Consider the following 21547-nt stretch of genomic DNA (forward strand, 5'->3'; position numbering starts at 1 on the left):
ATATGTTCATAATAATATAAAACTTCATTTATTATTAATTTCAATGGCTTTCTTCAACACACTTAAATGAAATTTCTGGAAATTATTCTTTTGCTCGTTTAATGTGCAGAACAGTTGGAGTGCTCATCAACTTTCTGCTTATACAAATCAATTTACTCTGGAGTTTCACTTATTATAGCTATTTTAATACTCCCACTACCTGAAGGGCTGTCACAGGGAAGAAGGTGCCCAAGTGTAGGACAAGAACTAATGAATGGAAACTTTAGAGAGAGAGATCTAAACTCAAAATAAGGAGAAATTTCCTGGTTGTGAGAGCTATTAAGCAATGGAATAGTCTATCATCTAGATCAGTGTTTCTCAACCTTGGCAATTTTAAGATGTGTGGACTTCAACTCCCAGAATTCCCCAGCCATGCTCTAGAGTCATCACTGGAGGTTTTCAAACAAAGACTGAACAGATATTTATCTGGGATGGCCTGAGGTTTCCTATAATAGGCAAGGGTTGGACTAGAAGACCTCCGAGATCCCTTTCAACCCTATGATTCTATGAATACACACTAGGTTTTTTTTTTCAGGAAACAGACATACACTCCACCTCCACCTCCACCGCTGTGTGTGTCTGTGTGTGTCTGTGTGTATGTTTCTAGTTCTACTTAAATTCTATACTAAGCTGAGGATTTTAACACAATTCTATTTCAGCATATCTTGACAGATGAATAATTTCAGTTATGAAGATAGCAGGCAGAAAAGTCATAACATAATGCAGGAGAGAAAAAGGTTCAAAGAAGAAAGGACTGATAAAAATATAAAGCACAACTGGAAGAAAATAGCATTATACTTTTTTAACGTGAAAGTGTTTATAAGCTTCAAAGAAATATCTATTTCAATACAGTGTAGCCAGAACATGCTCCCCATCACACACAGCTTATAACAAGAGCATCTGCATCTTTTGTATTTAAGGAAAGAAGAACTGATCCTTTATGAATAAGTGCAAAATACCAGTTTTGTGAACAACGTATGATATTTTTAAGAGGTTGAGACCCATCACAAAAGTCAAACATGATAAATAGGATTTACAGAGGATGTTAAAGTATGAGGAAAAAAGCATAGCCTAGCTGAGCCCATCTCTCTCTTTCTGTGAGAGCTGAAAACAGATATCAACAGTGGATTCTCTGTTGACTAAAAAGGCGGTCATACCTTAAATTTAAGACTTTCTGTGACAGTATTTTATAACTTGTAAAACTATGTTTAAAAAATCCTAAAAATCAGTTAGGGCTAAATTTAAAATAAGCAAGGTGAGTGTAGGAGGGTTACTTAACCCTTTAACAATCTTCCACATGACTTGCATAATTTCCAAACAAGTAGATTATAAAAATTATAAGAGCTCTAACAGACTGAATAAGGGAACTTGGCATGTAGCCAAGTTTTATATAAACACAAAGCCAACAATTAGAAATATTAGAGGCTTAAATAAAGGACACCTTAAAAACAACCATCCATTGTTCAAACAAGAAAGGGACCATTCTTTTTCTTTTTAATGTAGCACTAGGATTGTTTTTTAATTTATTTATTTATCAAATTTGTCACTGCCCATCTCTTCCCACTGGAGGGACTCCGGGCAGTTATTGGTAATTTCCAATATAGGCACCCAGCAGACTCCAATCTGCTTAGTTTCAATAGATGTCCATGTTAGGAACCTTCTGATCCATGATTAGAGGTCGGATATGTAATGTTCTTTGATTCTTTAGAGGCATGCTAGAGGATGCACTCCAAAAACTGAGTGGTACCAGAGGTAGTCATAGCCTGGCAAAATTTTAAATTTTGTTTAATTTAAAGTTCTGTTAAGTATGATCAGTATGGTTACTTTCAATATTTGCCATATATCTATCAAAATGATTACTATTTATATTACATAATAAGCTTCCATGACTGAAGGGGACTTCAACTGGGGATCTCTTTGTTCTTAGTCTATGTTCTGTTAATGTAAAATGGAGGATCTGTGGCAATTCTGGAGAGGGGTACACTAAAGACTAAGGGGGAAGATGAGGCCTTGATACTGTAGGCTGTGCCCCTCTATTCTGTGGCATCTTTCTCCAGATATATTCGATTTCAACTTCCATTACACCAAGCCAACATGGCTAGAATTGTTGGAGATGACAAGACTTGTGGTCCAGAACCGGTGGATGCAACAGTGCTGGGAAAAACTGTTCTATTGTACAATAATAACTCTCTAATGAACTCCAACAAATGTTGAATATTTCTAAGGCAGAAACTATAAAGTTCCCAATTTAACCTGTAAATGCTACTATATATAACGTAATGCTGATTTAGTCAAACTACTGACATAAAATGTTACATCAATAATTGAGGGAGAATCCCTTAATGGTAAACTAGAAGTACATTGGCAGATACATTGAAAAAATGAGACATCTTCATTTTCATCCACAATTACAAATGACCAGCTAAAGTTAAATAAGCCGCTAAATTAAATCACTGAATAATATGAGCCTACCTGTAATCTATCAAATTGCCTTCCAGACATATTTGCAGTATAAGCAAGCTTGGACATTACAAGAGCAACTGAGTCAAAATTCATTATGATGAAGAAATGGAAGTTCACCCAAGCAATATTGCAAAATCTAGGGGACCAGAATCGGAGGAGCCAGGACCAGCCAACCCTAGAGAAGGCAGCATTTATTTCCACAATGCTCAGTAATTCAGAATCCCCTCAAATATTTAAAGTCTTCTTCTGTATTAGAATAAAAGTGTTTCTATGGAAAACTGAACTACCTGGACATATGTTTTTTAATCTCAACTAAACCTCTCTCTTCCCTCTGACCTTCATGGCTATTTAATGGGTTCATTCCCAATATTGCTGTATGTTGCTGCTACAGTCCTCAAGAAAGGAGGCCGAAGATGCTTCTTTTATGATTGATGCAACACCTCAAAATTTTCTTTTACATCTTACTACTTACAGGATATAAGGCTAAAATAGGAAGTGTTTTGCCCCTTGCTGACAAGAGGCTCAAGAGGGTAAAGGCTAATATTTGGCTGATTACCCAAAAACCAAAGCAAACCAAACCAAAAAACTCAATATATTTGACAAGTAAGGGCCGTTAGAACAACAAACAATTCAACTGACTTTAAAAGGGAGAGACCCAGCAAGAATTAGATGGAGAGAGAACAGAACAAAAGAAAGGAAAACTGTACAGCTTCACAGCATGAGAAGCCATTCTAAAACGCCCCAGACGTTTTGAGGGAAGAGGTGGTGTTATTTAAAGGTTTGATTAACAGCTAACCACTTGTACTTCAGGCTTCTTATTTCCCACGAGCCCTGGCATTCTGAATGCCACATGAGCGCTTAGGAAGAAACAATATTAGCTTCTACAAATACTGGAGAACATAAACCTGCCCATGCTGAGAAAAGGCAGCAATGATTTCTATACAATAAAAATAATCCTTGTGACTTTAGCCTCAGACACAGTCCAAGTCCTCTGCCACCGAACTGGGCTTGTTTAATTTTTTTTTTAAGCAACTTGGGAGCTATGGAAAAAATATGTTGAAAGATTTTTGAACCACTGAAGGCTGATGAAAGATTTAGATTGTCAGCATCTAAACAAAATCAGCAACAGAGAGAGAGAGAGCTACTAGTTTCCCTACCTTGCCCATCAATCAAAGTGGATCACATTGCAGATCCTTTTGATCAAGAACAGAATTCAAAGGGGCCATTTAGGCTATCAAGTGTAGCCCCACATACTCAGCACAGGAATCCAATTTAAAGCATCACCTTTATGGCTATCTACTAGCTTTAGCTGGAAACATCTCCAAGGCAGGGGAACCCACCATCTCTCTGAATAATGGGGTCCATTATCACACTGCTCTTACTGTTAGAAAGTTTTTCTTAGCATTTTCCCAACATTCAACAGGCATCTGCCATCCAAGTGCAGGCTTTTTGTCTACCTATGGCGCTGCGGGTTAAACCGCTGAGCTGTCGATCGGAAGGTCGGCGGTTCGAAACCGCGCGGCGGGGTGAGCTCCCGTTGCTCATCCCAGCTCCTGCTCACCTAGCAGTTCGAAAACATGCAAATGTGAGTAGATCAATAGGTACCGCTTCGGCGGGAAGGTAACGGCATTCCGAGTCGTCATGCTGGCCACATGACCCGGAAGTGTCTATGACAACGCCGGCTCCATGGCTTAGAAACGGAGATGAGCACCGCCCCCTAGAGTCGGATTCGACTGGACTTTACGTCAAGGGAAACCTTTACCTTTACCTTATGGTACTATAGCTATTATCTTAAAGGATTCCTATATATTCTTATTTATCTGTTCATTATGTATTTTGTACATTCATAGTGTGTGTGTGTGTGCTGTACACACAAACTTTGAATATATTAATATGATACAAAATACCGTTCCACTTTTTTCCCTAGCCTGGCCCCACTTCGTCCACTGTCTAGCAATCTCTTAGGAAAATATGAAAATATGGCATAGATAAAACTTCCATATTTTTATACATTCCAGAAAAACTGTCTGCTTAACTGCACCTGCCTCAGGGCTACTATGGCTTAGATTTTTAATTTAATTAGTTGAAAACATACACTCTTTTATGGTTCAGAGAATTTTCCACCTACAGAATCATAAGGAATTATTTATCTTAGGGTCTGCTTTGATTGTATTTAAGTACAAGCAAAATATCTGAAGACTACCTAGAATAAAGGCACTGCTAACAATCAAAGTGTTTGGATCAAAATGAAATCCTTAAAGGCATTTCATTCGATGTATGCAATCTTACTCCCTTCAAATCGATACAATACATTCATTTGTAATTATATTTTCACAAAGGACCAAGAACATTCAGAAAGTCATTTGGCTGTAGCAGGCTAATTGTCAAAGCTGCTGACTGACAGGGTTGCATCTTTGCAGCCAGCCAGTTTGTCAGAAATGTATCAATTTGGTACCTGCTATTTTAAAGTTAGAATCGATATGTATAAAACCCTTAGCTATCGCACAGCATGTTGGTTGATAAGTTAACAGAAAAAGAAGTCAGTTTTCTCCAGTTAAAAGTCTCAGCACCTACACACTAAAAAGATTCTCATCAAGTGTAACAGAGCTTTGTCCCAGAAGCATCCGGAGGATTTGGCACTTTTGTCAATAGGACAAGAAAGGCATTGCATTATTGTGAAACATCACAATGCATGTACAAAAGGAGAGGACCTTCTGCGGCAGCAAAGTTTGCTTCACAACCATGTGGCGCTGCTTTCATCGTTTGCTCGCCTTAACTGCCCCTCCCATGGACACCCTTGTCCCCATTACCATGACTGTGGGAGGTATAAGAGTAAGCACTCTGGCCAAGCTGTCATAGAAAATTTGCATTTATGTGTTTCCTATTCATCAAGTCGCTCAAGAAAGCTTGAGCAGCTTTACTGGTCTTTATTCTGACAACAGCCTTGTGAAGCAGAATAGATTGAAAGGCAGTGACTGACCAAGGTTACTCTGAGCTTAATTCAGAGCACCAATTTAACCATCTTCTAGTTTTAGCTTCTTAGATACAGCTGTATCGCATTGGCCCCTATCCCTGCCTCCCAGACTCCTACCAACACTTCTCCTCCCTTTTAATCTGAAGCACACTTCAAGACTGCAACTAAAAAAATGTCTGAGAGTTTGGGTTATGCTGCTGAGGAATTCTGGGATTGCCGTTCCAGCATATCTGGAGCTCAAATTATACTCTGCATTATTTGGGTCAGTAAACATGGGAGTTTTGGCTTTCCAGTCCCCCCAACAGCTATGTTCAGCATATCTATTTGTGCACCAAAGACTGGATATAGGAAAGGGGGAGAACCAGGGGCTTTTCTATGCAGTCCTTCAACAAGCTCAAATAGTGCCCAAAGTGTGCTGGATCAAGCCCAAAAACTTTCTATAAGTTACAAATGAGAGATGTTTCTAAGCAGGTTTTTAAAGCTTTGACTTTGGTTCATCCATTAAACAAAAAACGTTATTCTAATCTCCAATCCTTAAACTGCCTATGTGCAGAAATGGACAACTTCTAGTTAATAATGAGACTAATGCATACAAAGTATCAACCAACCCTTCAGAAAAGCATGACAGAGAAATTATTTATTTATTTATCACATTTCTATCCCACTGCAATCATAAAAAGATTCTTGGCAGCTCAAAATAACAAAAACATAATATAGAAATATTTTTATCATATGCTGATATGGATACAGTAGATAGATACAAAATGAAGACTCAAAAAAGATCCCAAAACAAACCCCCAAAGCTTCTGGAAAAGTTCTGTTTTCAAGTTTTTCCAGAAGGCAAGTAATGTAAGAGCCAATCAAAACTCCAGTGGGAGGCCATTCCAGAGAGCAGGAAAATCAAGGCTTCCAGACTTCAGCTACTCTGACCTCCTGAAAATGGGGGACAACCAGCTGCTTCTCCTGGCAGAGTTGAAGTAGTCAGGCTGACTCTACTGGGGAGACGCAGCCCTGCAGGTAACTGTAATGGCCGTGCCATAAAGGGCTTTATAAGTTTAAATGAACACTCAATTGTACCTGAAAGCTAATAGGAAGCCAGTGCAGGGCCTATAAAGTAGGTGTAATATGTCCCCTCCCCCCGTCCCCTCTGCCGGCAAGTACCAGTAAGCATCTCAGCCATTGCATTTTGCAGCAACTGAAGCTTCCAGGTGATTTCTAAAGGCAGCCCCATGTAAAGTGTGTTGGAATAATCTTATCAGGTGGTGATGAGGGCATGAGCCACTGCGGTTAGCAATTTCCATCCCAAGTAAGGCCAAAACTGGCGCACCAGTTGAGGCTGGGCAAAGGTCCTGTTGTTCAAGGTCTCCATTTGCTGAATGAGCAGGAGCCATAAGTCCAGCCCCAAGTCACAAACCTGCTCCTCAGGAGCTAGGCAACCATGCCCAGAGACAAACAGGGGTAGTAGAGGAATTCCAGTGTATGAAGAGTAGCTCCATCTTGCTAGAGTTCAGTCCAAGCCTGTTTTCTCCCATCTAGACCCTTACAGCCTCCAGACACCACGGCAGGACTTCAACATCTCCAATGCAGTCTGAGGTCACAATCTATAGTCAGGCATCATCAACATATTGATGACACCAGACCTTGAACTGCTGGATGACCTATTCCAGTAGATGCTAAATAAGAGAAGGGAAAGAACCAACCCCTGTGGCGCTCCACATGAGAGCAATCACAGGGGCAATCTCTCCTCCCCAATTGCCACCAACTGGAACCAGCTGCTGAGGAAGGACCAGAGCCAGTGCAAGACACTGCCTCCTATCCCCAATCCCTGCAACTGCTCCAGAAGCATACCATGATTGATGAGTATCAAAAACCACTGGGAGATCCAAGAGGACCCCATTCAGGTCCTGACACAAGTCAGCCATTAGAGTGACCAATGCTGTCTCTTCCCATAAAAGTTCTGAAACCTGCCTGTCTGCCTGTTGAATGTAGGCAGCATGAATACCAATTGTTCCAGATGCTGAAATAGTATAACTCGTTCCTTCCTCTCACCCTTACTAGCATCCTGTTTCAGAAAACCCTACTGTACCCCTATGATTAAAGAACATGTATTAATTTCTTCTTCAGCAAAGGATCGTTACCTTGCCGTGGTGCTGGAGCTTGAGCACCTCAATGATGCCATGAGCTAAACCGTGAAGGGCCACCCAAGATGGGAAGGTCATGACAGAGAGGTCAGACTAATGCGATCCCTGGGGAAGGTAATGGCAACCCACCCCAGTATTCTTGCCATGAAAACTAAATCCCTAAACCAGGGATGTGTCGGTATACCATCGGAAGATGAGACCCCCAGGTCGGAAGATGGTCAAAATGCTACTGGGGAGGAACAGAGGATGAGTTCAACTAGCCCCAGACGTGATGACGCAGCTAGCTCAAAGCCGAAAGGACGGCTAGCAGCCGACGGTGCTGGTGGTGAACGGCGAATCCGATGTTCTAAGGATCAACACACCATTGGAATGTAAGATCTATGAGCCAGGGCAAATTGGATGTGGTTATTGGTGAGATGTCAAGATTAAAGATAGACATTTTGGGCATCAGTGAACTGAAATGGACTGGAATGGGCCACTCCACATCAAATGACCACCAGATCTACTACTGTGGACAAGAGGACCACAGAAGAAATGGAGTAGCCTTCATAATTAATAGTAAAGTGGCTAAAGCAGTGCTCGGATACAATCCAAAAAACGATAGAATGATCTCAATTCGAAATCAGGGCAAGCCATCTAACATCACAGTCATCCAAATATATGCCCCAACCACAGATGCTGAAGAAGCTGAAGTAGAGCAGTTCTATGAGGATCTGCAGCACCTACTGGACAACACGCCTAAAAGAGATGTTATTTTCATCACGGGAGACTGGAATGCTAAGGTGGGCAGTCAAATGACACCTGGAATTACAGGTAAGCATGGCCTGGGAGAACAAAACAAAGCAGGACATAGGCTGATAGAATTTTGCCAAGACAACTCACTCTGCGTAACAAACACTCTCTTCCAACAACCTAAGAGACAGCTTTATACGTGGACTTCACCAGATGGACAACACCAAAATCATCCTTTGCAGCTAAAGGTGGCGGACATCTATACAGTCGGTAAAAACAAGACCTGGAGCTGACTGTAGTTCCGATCACGAACTTCTTATTGCACAATTTAGGATCAGACTAAAGAGATTAGGGAAGACCCACAGATCAGCTAGATATGAGCTCACTAATATTCCTCAGGAATATGCAGTGGAGGTGAAGAATAGATTCAAGGGACTGGACTTAGTAGATAGGGTCCCGGAAGAACTATGGACAGAAGTTTGCAACATTGTTCAGGAGGCGGCAACAAAATACATCCCAAAGAAAGTGAAAACCAAGAAGGCAAAATGGCTGTCTGCTGAGACATTAGAAGTAGCCCAAGGAAGAAGGAAAGCAAAAGGCAACAGTGATAGGGGGAGATATGCCCAATTAAATGCAAAATTCCAGAGGTTAGCCAGAAGAGATAAGGAATTATTTTTAAACAAGCAATGCGCGGAAGTGGAAGAAGACAATAGAATAGGAAGGACAAGAGACCTCTTCCAGAAAATTAGAAACATTGGAGGTAAATTCCAGGCAAAAATGGGTATGATCAAAAACAAAGATGGCAAGGACCTAACAGAAGAAGAAGAGATCAAGAAAAGGTGGCAAGAATATACAGAAGACCTGTATAGGAAGGATAACAATATTGGGGATAGCTTTGACAGTGTGGTCAGTGAGCTAGAGCCAGACATCCTGAAGAGTGAGGTTGAATGGGCCTTAAGAAGCATTGCTAATAACAAGGCAGCAGGAGACGACAGCATCCCGGCTGAACTGTTCAAAATCTTGCAAGATGATGCTGTTAAGGTAATGCATGCTATATGCCAGCAATTTTGGAAAACACAAGAATGGCCATCAGACTGGAAAAAATCAACTTATATCCCCATACCAAAAAAGGGGAACAATAAAGAATGTTCAAACTATCGAACAGTGGCACTCATTTCACATGCCAGTAAGGTAATGCTCAAGATCCTGCAAGGTAGACTTCAGCAATTCATGGAACGAGAATTGCCAGATATACAAGCTGGGTTTAGAAAAGGCAGAGGAACTAGGGATCAAATTGCCAATATCTGCTGGATAATGGAAAAAGCCAGGGAGTTTCAGAAAAACATCTATTTCTGTTTCATTGACTATTCTAAAGCCTTTGACTGTTTGGACCATAACAAATTGTGGCAAGTTCTTAGCGGTATGGGGATACCAAGTCATCTTGTCTGCCTCCTGAAGAATCTCTATAACGACCAAGTAGCAACGGTAAGAACAGACCACGGAACAACGGACTGGTTTAAGATTGGGAAAGGAGTACGGCAGGGCTGTATACTCTCACCCTACCTATTCAACTTGTACGCAGAACACATCATGCGACATGCTGGGCTTGAGGAATCCAAGGCTGGAGTTAAAATTGCTGGAAGAAACATTAACAATCTCAGATATGCAGATGATACCAATGGCTGAAAGCGAAGAGGAACTGAGGAGCCTTATGATGGTGAAAGAAGAAAGTGCAAAAGCTGTCTTGCAGCTAAACCTCAAAAAAACCAAGATTATGGCAACCAGCTTGATTGATAACTGGCAAGTAGAGGGAGAAAACGTAGAGGCAGTGAAAGACTTTGTATTTCTAGGTGCAAAGATTACTGCAGATGCTGACTGCAGTCAAGAAATCAGAAGACGCTTAATCCTTGGGAGAAGAGCAATGACAAATCTCGATAAAATAGTTAAGAGCAGAGACATCACACTGACAACAAAGGTCCGTATAGTTAAAGCAATGGTGTTCCCTGTAGTAACATATGGCTGTGAGAGCTGGACCATAAGGAAGGCTGAGCGAAGGAAGATCGAGGCTTTTGAACTGTGGTGTTGGAGAAAAATTCTAAGAGTGCCTTGGACTGCAAGAAGATCAAACCAGTCCACCCTCCAGGAAATAAAGCCAAACTGCTCACTTGAGGGAACAATATTAAAGGCAAAACTGAAGTAGTTTGGCCACATAATGAGAAGACAGGACACCCTGGAGAAGATGCTGATGCTAGGGAGAGTGGAGGGCAAAAGGAAGAGGGGCCGACCAAGGGCAAGGTGGATGGATGATATTCTAGAGGTGACAGACTCGTCCCTGGGGGAGCTGGGGGTGTTGACAACCGACAGGAAGCTCTGGCGTGGGCTGGTCCATGAAGTCATGAAGAGTCGGAAGCGACTAAACAAATAAACAACAATTAGTTTCTTGGAGGTATATAGCAAGCACAACTCTTCTTTTATTGGCATATATTGATTTTGGATTTTATTACTTATCTCCGACTTCATAACCCCTTTTATTTATTCACAAATTGTGTTTCACACAATGCAATAGATTATCCACCATTCATAACTCCAGCAGATGCAAACTACTAAGACAATAAATCCTTCAAAAATGTGGTGGACTGAGACGATAGACACTACCTTACACAACCCTCTGTTAACACAGAATATCAAAGCCAGCACCATTTTTGGCCATGATAATTAACTGAAAGATCTTCCTCACTTTAATAGAGGCAAACAGAATTTTGAAGTAGGCTACTTCATAAGAACATCATTAAAGCTGGACAAGGTAGAATTATCTCTGTCTGGCTCTCTTACATTATTTAAATTTTTGGAAGTCTGCACTGCAACCTCTGCATATTAATGTACTCAGTAGAGAATAATATAATAACAAAATCATTCCCTTGAAATAAATAAAGCTATGCTTTTGCATGGAAGCCAGGAGATACTTCCCTATCCAACACCACCTGAATTGGCTGTAACTTCCATATTAGAATGCATCTTAAATGTTTTTAGGAGTAGAAAACCTGTCAAGTACTCCATGCTCCTCATTTACTGAACAGCTTTCAATAAAACCTACAGAAACCTATTCCAGGTGCCTTCATACACTGTGGTGAAAGGCTGCCCAGGAGTGAACCTTTACAGTAGTAAAGTTCAACAACTTTGGAATGACCTCCACAGCAAACTATGCCCAAAACTGACATTACTTTTTTTTTGACTCTTCACAAAGGCTTTAGTGTCTCAGGCCTTTTATTATATTAATATGACAATTTTAAACAAATATGGTGCATTGAAATGTTATAATTAGTCTGGCTGCTCCTTTTCTTATTTTCTCATGTACTGTAATGATTTATTCTACTGCATACTTTAAATATTATTCAAGTTTTACCTTCTGATTTTAATAGTACCCTGGGAACTCGTGGTTTTAAATAGTGGAACATTTTAAAAAAATTAAAAAATAAGACATTTAAGACATAAAATATTGACTGAATATTTTAAAATAAGCTAATAACTAGGAAAACAAAGATAGCTGATTCCTGTTAAAGTGAGGATCTGTAATGAGTGTCTATGTGCATCTACCAATCCCCAAGCACTCTCTCACTGCCTACAATGGAGATTTTATGACAAAATGGCCATCTAACCTATTATTTAAGAAGGCTGTGCAATGCTTCAGAATAATTCAAAAAGGGGAATGTGCATGGGAGTGTGAATGTACTATCTGTCTGCAATTCTTAAAAGTCCTGGTCCCCCTCCAGGATTGCAGAACGTAGGAGAGTAACAGAAAAATGGCCATGGAATGAATCAATAAGGAAAGATCATGTGATTATTTCAATTGTTGGAACTTCAGAAATGGTAAGACAAGAAGGTCTGGCAGCTTAGCCATTTTTGAGAAAGGAATGGGACAGAGAAGGTGGAGCAATGAAGTAGGATGGGAGCCTCACCAAAAACATGGATGGGTCCAGGATTTTCCCCTGTTGTTCTTTCCTGGGTTTGGGGAGAAGACTGTTGTTAAGCTATTACAGAGGTTTGTGTGAATCTGTACAACCAATTTTCAGCAGCTGGTTTTGGAGATGGTTCTGGGGTGTACAAATTTAAGGACCACATGTAGCCTCTGATTACTTACCTAAGCAATAAAAGACAGGAAATAGGAAGATGGTCCAGGGTGCATTTTGAGATAGCAGCATTTGGGGTGGCAAGCCTAGGCTTAGAGGGTAACCAGGGCAAACCAGAAAAGCCAGATTGTCTCAGGAGTCTGGAAACCTTTAGACAGATGAAGGTGATGGAGGTGGAGGTGGAGGTGGAAGCCACAGCAAAAAATGTGCTGGAATTTAACTGCAAAAGAGGTAAAGGTGTAGAAGGTTTTAAAAATATGGGCTAGAACCTTCTGCTGGATCTATAAGTCAGAAAGAAAGGACAAACAGAATTTGGGGGCAAGATGAATCTTCTATCTGATCCATTATAGTTTCTCTAATATTTTGGTGAAGCTTCCTTCTGGTGTCATTGATGAGATTGTACCCATTTACTTTTTCCGGTTCTGTAACAAAGCATTTCATCATTCATTTTCTATGCTCTTTCAGATTCTTCCATATAAATAAAAGATTATTTTAATGACAGCATTGGGAAGACTGGTCCTTTTTTCTCAATATAACCCTGCATTTTGCCAATATTAAGCACACTTACTCTTTCAAAATTGCTTAAAGGTTGACATGCATCACTAAGGAATTTTGTGGAAGGGCAAAAAAGGAGACGAATTTCATTTATATCTAAATATATTCAGTAGGAAACTTAATTCTAATATTTTGAAATATCAGCACATGCACATTCATACACACACACACATCACACTCACACACAAGGGAAGCAGGGTCTCCTACAGCCACTGAAATACCAGCAGCAATTCTAACACTAGGGTATTAGGATCATCCTGGCAGGCAGAGCTTTTATTGAGTTCTCAGAAGCTGCATTCGTCCATCTGACTTTTTAATTTCCCACATGAACGCCTCTGTTAGCTCACAGTGTGTTTGGGCACGCTATAGTTCACACTGAGCAAGTGCCTGACCCAACTCTGGCAACACTCCCCGGTGAATATCCAAATTAAAAATTAGTGCTCTTTCCCAGCAACATTCAGGTGCCACTTCTCACACAGATGGCTAATTTGCACGGGGCTATTTATGCCAGACAATTAGCTGACTTTCTCTCCAACTAAATTACCTTAAATGAGCACAAAACCTGAAGACTCAGCTTTCTGTAGGTAGGAGGCACATGAAACAGTGAGCAGTGGCGGGTTACAAGCATTCTCAGTATAGCTGTGTGGAAAACATTCAAATCTTTTGCCACATGGCAGAATGGCCATCATTCTGTACTGTGAACTGAAATTCCTTCAGTTCACAGTACAGAATCCACTGTCATGAAGCTCACTGTTGCTGAGAACCAGATCAGTATAACTAACCTATTACTGTAATTCTGCAGTGCTTGTTCACTGATGTGCCTTTCCTGACACACACTTTGATAGGTTTTGGGGTGGAACAAGGACTTCCACAGAAATTTAGAGAAGCAAGACAACTGAAGGATGCCTAAGCACTCCCATGTCCATACTAATCCATCAAATTGATACACTTAAAATATGGACCAAAAAATCCTGGAATAATTATGTGATACTTTAAGCATCAAAGTTGTACTGTACCTCAAAGACCTTCTGTTTAGTGTAATTTAAGCCTAGGATCCCAAACATAGTACTTACTAAGACCCCGACCCACTCTACCTTTGAGTTTTTTAAGAATATTATTTAATTTGTAAACAAATTAAATCAAAAGCCAGCAAGTATGTCTCCAAAATAATATTTATTTGTGAGAATGCCCTTGCATTCCATATAAGCTGCACAGGCATTCCTAAAAAATAGGACTGATGCCTAGCTGGACCTCAATGCTTTTGATTACAAGCGTACCCATCTTCTCATAAGAAAGACTAAAATAAACTGGGGGTTAATAGTGAGTACCTAACACAGTGGTGAAGGTCCTGGGACCATTTGCCTTCTGGTAAATTGATATTTTGGTACTGGTCACACCTACTATGGCAGCTCCTTTCTCTGAGTGCCCACCACAGGATCTCAAAATCTCAAATCCATCCAGTCACAAAAAGTGGTAGAATGAAAATACTCTGAGACCATCTTCCATGGATGTATTGGATTCTAGTCTTTACAACTTTATATCACATTGGAACTATTTTTAGTATTTTGACTGCTTTTTAGTAAAAAAAAAAAAAGCAGGATAAAAGTATTTCAGAGAAAGAAAAAAAAGTGCTGTGAGATTTCTTGAGTTTTTTGTGGCAATGGAGATATTTATTTATTAAATTTTTATCCTGCCTTTATTATTTTTATAAATAACTCAAGGCGACGAACATACCTAGTACTCCTTCCTCCTCCTATTTTCCCCACAAGAACCACCCTGTGAGGTGAGTTGGGCTGAGAGAGAGGGACTGGCCCAAGGTCACCCAGCCGGCTTTCATGCCTAAGGCGGGACTAGAACTCTCAGTCTCCTGGTTTCTAGCCCAGCACTTTAACCACTAGACCAAACTGGCATGTTATCCTTCCTTAAAATACTAGCCATAAGCATTCCTGGTTAAATACTAGTAACTGGGTGAAGAATTAACATCTGTTTATTCAGATTTATAAGTTGTTCTTTTGGAAATAATATGTTAGAACTAGGAACTCTACAAATTATTTCATTGCTTTTAGGTGCTGCATGCTTTATCATTCACTGATTACTGTTTCTCCACAATAATTAGCTTGTTAGACTGTCAGGGAATGTGTTAATTTCATTCAAACACTTATAATCATTAGAGTAATTTCACTCTAGTTATACATGCTGATTTTCAGAGTTCTCTAGTCAGCAACAGAGTTCTCCATTTCCAAGCAAAAGTGCTCTTTACGGCCAACCAAACTCTGTATGAGTTGGAACTAAGCTATTTCAAATCAAATCAATCTTGATTGCTGTAATGAACCAGCACAAAGCAAATATAACAATAGGCCTAAGGATAAAACCAAAAGGATGAACGTAAGTGATTGGGTAAGCATAAAACAGAAATTGTAACTAAAAGAAATTTTAGAAATAAAAAGCTTCATTTAAAATATCAGTGGTCTAGGTTAATAAAAAAGTAAGTCAGTCCCAAACTCAGTGCTAAGAGTAAGCCATATGTGGCAGCTAAGCTATATTCTCCAATGCCAGCACATCCAGATTTTAAAACCAACACAGCGGGCGTGCTTTGGGTCTCCTCGATTAAACAGTGTCATCAATTGGAATCCAGGAAGCACGCCTTTCCTGATGCACCACCTGCCCTCTGGAATGCGTTACCCTTAAGATCTGTGTGGCTCCCATCTTGATGGCACTCCAGAAGACCTTAAAGACCTGACTGTTCTCCCAGGCTTAGGGGAGGGCAGATGGAGTCCCTTTCTGGTTGTATTTTCTTCAGTTTTCTGTGTTCTTTGGCTGGATTTCCCATCTTGTGCATTATTTATTGTTTATAGCATTTTCTCATCTTTGTTATATTGTGAACCATCCAGAGTTGGTCTGGTGTTGGGCAGTGCTGAAATTGAATCAAATAAGTAAATAAATAAATTGTTGTGATTGATGGTGGTGATCCAGAACGTATTATTCTAACTCATAGTAAGAATTTTTGCTCCTCTGGCCCCATGTTTGTTGTTAGTTGTAGTAAAGAAGGGCAGGTGCTGTCCTCTGAACAATTGCTGAGTTTAGATAATGATTCTGGATAACTGTTTTGAGTTTTGGAAATATGATGCTTCAGTATGATTACCTCCCTAAAAACCCAGAAGTGGGAGTAATAAATCTGGACTTCAAAATCATATGACAAATCAATAAAATGTATCACATCCTAATCTGCACTAAAACTTCATTTGAAGAGTTAACAGTTCTTCCTCCTCATCTGTATCACTGTTGTCATCTTCCTTCTTATTAGCCACAGCATCTTTAGCTATCTCATTCTCTGCTATTAGGTGGTATCCAGGATCACATTCATCTTGCTATAATCATTGTAAAACAGCTTCCTCACTTGCCTCCACTTTGTCAGCCTTCTTTATGCTTTTAAGGTAGTCACTGGGTTCAAATCCTTCACATTGTAAAGCAATTATTTTTCCAGCCATTTGTCAAAGTTTTGATTGCTGGCTTTTTGCACTGTTAGAATATGCCTGGTGGAATGAAAGAAGCAAGTTTCATAAAATATAGTTAGTAGTTTGATTTATCCAAAGTACAATATAATTTATGGTTCACAAAGAGCCTAAAACTCAGAGTTAGTTGAAATAATAATCTAGGAAAGACACAGACCGCTACAAACCAACTGCAAAAATAATTGATGTCCAGCATGTGGAAGACTTCCTGTTTTTTTTTTAAAAAGGAGGGGGTTTCTTTACAGATGTTATGCTTAATAGAAGTTACCTCTGTCATGTGACTACAGAAAATTATTGTATGCGTATACGTCCTGAGTTTTTATCCCATTGCAATCATGTCACAGGATGTGAAAGGTCTGCTTGGAAAAGAGGATGAAGACACTCCAAGTCTGTGAAATTTCCTTCCAAGGGAAGCCTCCCTCCCATGCTTCCCTAAGGCATGTCAACAACCCCCCAAAAGTTCATTTTTTCCTAAAACTATTATTATGTGAATGAGATTTTCTTTGATTAATAGAACTTCATCTCATTAATCACTGCTTTTTGTGATTGCTCCTATGTAGTAATTAAAAGCACCATGTTACCTTGCACGAGTCCCCAATCTGCAAAGATTTTTAATATGAGAAGCAAATATTCTGAAATACGGGGAGTAGCTAAACAGGGTGATTTGGCCCACAGAAATTCCCCATCTCCAATGCACAGGACTGCAGCTTCCAAAACTTACAAAACTGAAGTTACTGATCTAAGAATTAAGCTGAAGGCAATTTTTCATTATAAACATTTTTAAAAAGCACAAGAACCTAGTATCTGTACTTTCTCTTATTAAGCTCAGGTGACCTATATAATGTTATAATAGCCTATTATTACAAAAACACCATGATATGGATTATGAATAATTTCAAAAGTTAGGTAATTTGTTAAACTGAAATAGTTTTCCAAATTACAACCATGAAAGGTAGTAGAATAGATCAATTTTTTTAAGCTGGCGCGCACACACACACACACACACACACACACACGTGTCTATGTGCTCACAATCTTGTGTGTAAAATGCTATTTTAATTAGGGACACTAAATCTGAAGTTTTTATGAGTAGAATAAATACGTTCAGGAAGGAATAGGTGAAACAGGGAATCTAAATGGGAAAATAAGATCTTGGCTGTATCTGGGTCAAAGAACAAAGGATAGTGCTCATGCATTACCAAAGCAGTAATTAAAACTCACATAACCCAACTTCTCTTTTTGCCATGGCTACATGAGAAAACAGCAAACTACCTGTTGCTATGTTGTTAATCTCCACACTGATGCACATTTCCAGTTACATCTATTTCAGAAAGTGGGGACACCAAACTTTGAGAAGTATCCTTTATATGCATTGTTTTTTCACATATCCGCAGGTATTCACATATACACACAGTCTGAAGAAGAAACATTTGTTCCAAACATTTGGAGAAATCCCCCAGAGGCCATTATTTAATGCTCTATTTAACAGATTTCAAAAGAAAAAAAAATCTATGCCCAGTGTGTCAAACATACACAGATCATATTTATACAGGATCTTAAGTGTGATTTTTATTTTTTTTTCTTGGCTCTTCATTCTGCAAAAGACCTAATTTAAACATAGAAAGTAAAGAGGGCTGTTGTCATGTCCCCTGTTGCAAGGCATCCATGCATCACAACGGGGAACATGCCTTTCAGGAAGGAGGAAGGGATAATCCTAATCCTTTAAACACTTAAACACTAAAAGCAATCACAAGGACAAAGGAGGCCCACCTTTGGCCGGACCAGAGGAGCCATCAACATATCGCCGGAACTTCCACACATTACCCCGGGGGACACACCTGCACCGGACAAGGAAAGGAGACAGAGGAAACCAGTGGTGATCGCTCTAATCGCCCATCAGCAGACCAGTATCGCTTCCAGATCGCCCATCAAGGATCCGGATCCAACTTGTGGGACAATGGGGGGTGGAGGGGGACAAGATCCACCACGCGGGTATATACGGGGTACCCTGCAACCACGCCCGCATTCCCGTCTTTTTGCGTGTATGCACTCTGTACCCAATAAACGGAAATCCTTAGCCCCATCTAAGTGAGTCCGTGTCTTATTGGGGAACGAGGCAGCCCTGAAATAAAGACGGGAATCGAAAAAAAAAATTTACCGCCAGCACCAATCCAGATCTCATCTGTGAGGGACCCGAGTTGGCGATGAACAGAATCAACCGACAGAGCGGCGGCGACCCAAGGACCGGCGACAGGTCATCCGGCTCCACAGAATGAGCGATTGGCAGGACCCATACACCCCGACACCACGAAGTCCGGGTAGGTTCGGGATCGAGCTCGGAGGAGGAGACCGGGAGGAGCAGGACTCTCGAAGCCACCAGAGAGTCACAAGGCAAGTGGGTCACCCTGGACAAGACGGCGGGATCCCTGCCTGGAGAGTTCGGGTCGTCGAAAGAGGCGAGAGAACAGCGATTCACGACAACCCCAGGAGCTGAGGGAAGGCGGCGGAGCGGACGGCCCGCGGACGGCTCCCAAGCTGATGAGAGGCTCAGCACGGTGGAATCGAGGCTGGAGTCGATAGAACATCTGCTCCTGAGGTTGGCGATCGGGTGGGAAGTCCGAGGGAGAGGTGAGCCAGAACCAGGGTCCAGAGGCACATCACCCCCCCCCAACCTCCAAGACGAGACATCTGGGGCGGGGGCGGAGGTGGCAAGAAGAGGACGCGGAACCAGGCAGAGGTCTTCATGCCGAGCCGAACAGGAGGTCGTCTCCCCCTCCATCCCAGAAACGCGACATCTGGGTCGAGGTTGGAGCCGGCACGAGACGGGAGAAACGCCACCCGGAACCCAGCCGAGGGAATCCCCACAGAGAGAATGGAGAACCCCAGCAGCCCGGGAGGTGCCAAGATGCTCAGAGGTGAGGTGGAGCCCACCGGGAGCGGGAATCAAAGACCTCGGGGTCAAGTTCGACGGCGACCCAACCACGCTGTCATTCTTCATCACAAACACAAAAAATTACATGGAGGAATATGGACCATATTTCCGATCTGAAAAAGGCAAAATCAGTGCCATAGCAAACAAACTACAAGGAAGGGCAGCTGATTGGTATGTGAAGCTATGCCAAGCAGATGCTCCAGAACTCGATCACGTCGACGAGTTCATATGGGCGCTCGACCTACATTTTAGGGATCCCCTTGAGCAGGACAGAGCAAAAAGAGCCCTAAGGGGAATCAGCCAGGGGCAACGTTCTGTGGCAGACTATGCCATGGAATTTCAAGCCGTGGCTGGAAAGGTGGAGGACTGGTCACAATCGACCCTGATCGAATGTTTCAAGGAAGGTCTGGACTTGAACGTATTGAGGTGGGCGTTATGCAGGGACGACCCAAACACCTTCATTGAGTGGATACGGCTAGCCAGCAAGGCGGAAAATGCCCAAGAAAACTTCCTGCAAGCAAAGCGGACAGCCCTGCAAACGACGACGACAAGGGGACCCCGAGCCGCGGCCGGACTGGCGAGACCAGCACCCCAATCCTGGAGGGAGGAGAGGGAGCAGCGGTTTGCCAAGGGGCAGTGCCTCTGCTGCGGGAAGGAGGGGCACAAAGCTGCATCCTGCCCAAACGCAAAAACAAACGACAGCAGACCGAGGAAACCACCGGGTAAACCACCAACACCGCCCAAAAAGATGCCAGCGGCTACTGGGGAAGTCGGACTGAAAGCTTTACCCTACCCCATTGAAGAGTCAGAGAGCGACGACGACGAGCCGGCGGGAAACGCCAACCACCTGCCCTAAGAAGCGCCAGAGGGCAGGTGAAGGAGCAAGAAGGGCGCAGCGACAGCTGGGTGAGTGCAAACTGCCCCACCTTGTATGTCAAGGTTGAACTAAAGTCACAGCTGAAGTCCGTCAAAATTTGGGCCCTAATCGACTTGGGCTGCTCCAGGTGCCTAATGCACCCGGACCTGGCGGCCGATTTAAAGCTCTGCTGCTATCCACTTCAGCACCATATAGTGTTTACCCAATTGGACGGATCAGCAGCGGGAGGGGGCCCAGTCACCCAATACATCGACGAAGTGGCGCTGCAGCTCAGCAGCCACCGGGAAAGTCTGCAATTTATCGTGGCACCGGTGGGCCAACCCTTAATAATCCTGGGCATCCCGTGGTTGGTGCGATGGAACCCACTCATCAATTGGGAGACCAGGACAATCACCTTCCCAGATGGCTCCTACCAAGCGCCTACAGGGGATCAGGTCCCCCATGCTGCGGTGGGGAGGGCGGCATCCACAACAACGCATCTGGAAGCAGCGGCCCTGGTAGGCTTGCCAGACAGGTACACGGAGTTTGTGGATGTGTTCGGGGAGAAAGAGGCAGACAAACTCCCCCCCACACAGAAAGATGGACTGCGCAATAGAACTGGTTCCCAATACACCCCTACCAAAGCCCAAAATTTATGCGATGACCCAGAAAGAGCTGGCAGCATTGCGGGAATTCGTGGACAAGAATTTAGCACGCGGCTTCATTGAGCCTGCTAACTCACTGGTTGGAGCCCCAGTCCTTTTCAGGGAAAAAAAGGATGGGACATTGAGGCTCTGTACGGACTACCGTGGCTTGAATGCCGCATCCATATCAAACAAATACCCCTTACCCTTCATCAAGGACATCCTAGCACACCTCTCTAGGGGCAAAATATTTTCCAAACTGGACTTGCGGGAGGCCTATTTCCGCATATGGATACGGGAGGGGGACGAGTGGAAGACGGCTTTCAATTGCCCCCTGGGGTCGTTTCAATATAAGGTATTACCATTTGGTCTGGCGGGGGCACCAGGGGTATTTATGCAACTGATTAACGAGGTCTTGCACGACCACTTGTTCAAGGGGGTCCTCGTCTACTTAGACGATGTGCTAATATACTCAGAAACAGAAGAGGAGCATGAACGCTTGGTTAAGCAAGTGCTCAGGAAACTCCGCAAAGCAGAGCTATTTGCCAAGCTCTCTAAGTGAGAGTTTCACA

At 42.1% G+C, this 21547-nt stretch overlaps 1 protein-coding gene across 1 annotated transcript in view; it reads right to left on the minus strand.

Moving 5' to 3' along the window:
- The window catches only part of LRP8 (LDL receptor related protein 8), a 207985-nt gene that overhangs the window by 112129 nt on the left and 74309 nt on the right, over nt 1-21547 (minus strand). The gene's annotated exons all lie outside the window — the stretch shown is intronic.

Source organism: Candoia aspera, chromosome 3, assembly GCF_035149785.1.
Source record: "Candoia aspera isolate rCanAsp1 chromosome 3, rCanAsp1.hap2, whole genome shotgun sequence".
NCBI classification, from domain to species: Eukaryota; Metazoa; Chordata; class Lepidosauria; order Squamata; family Boidae; genus Candoia; species Candoia aspera.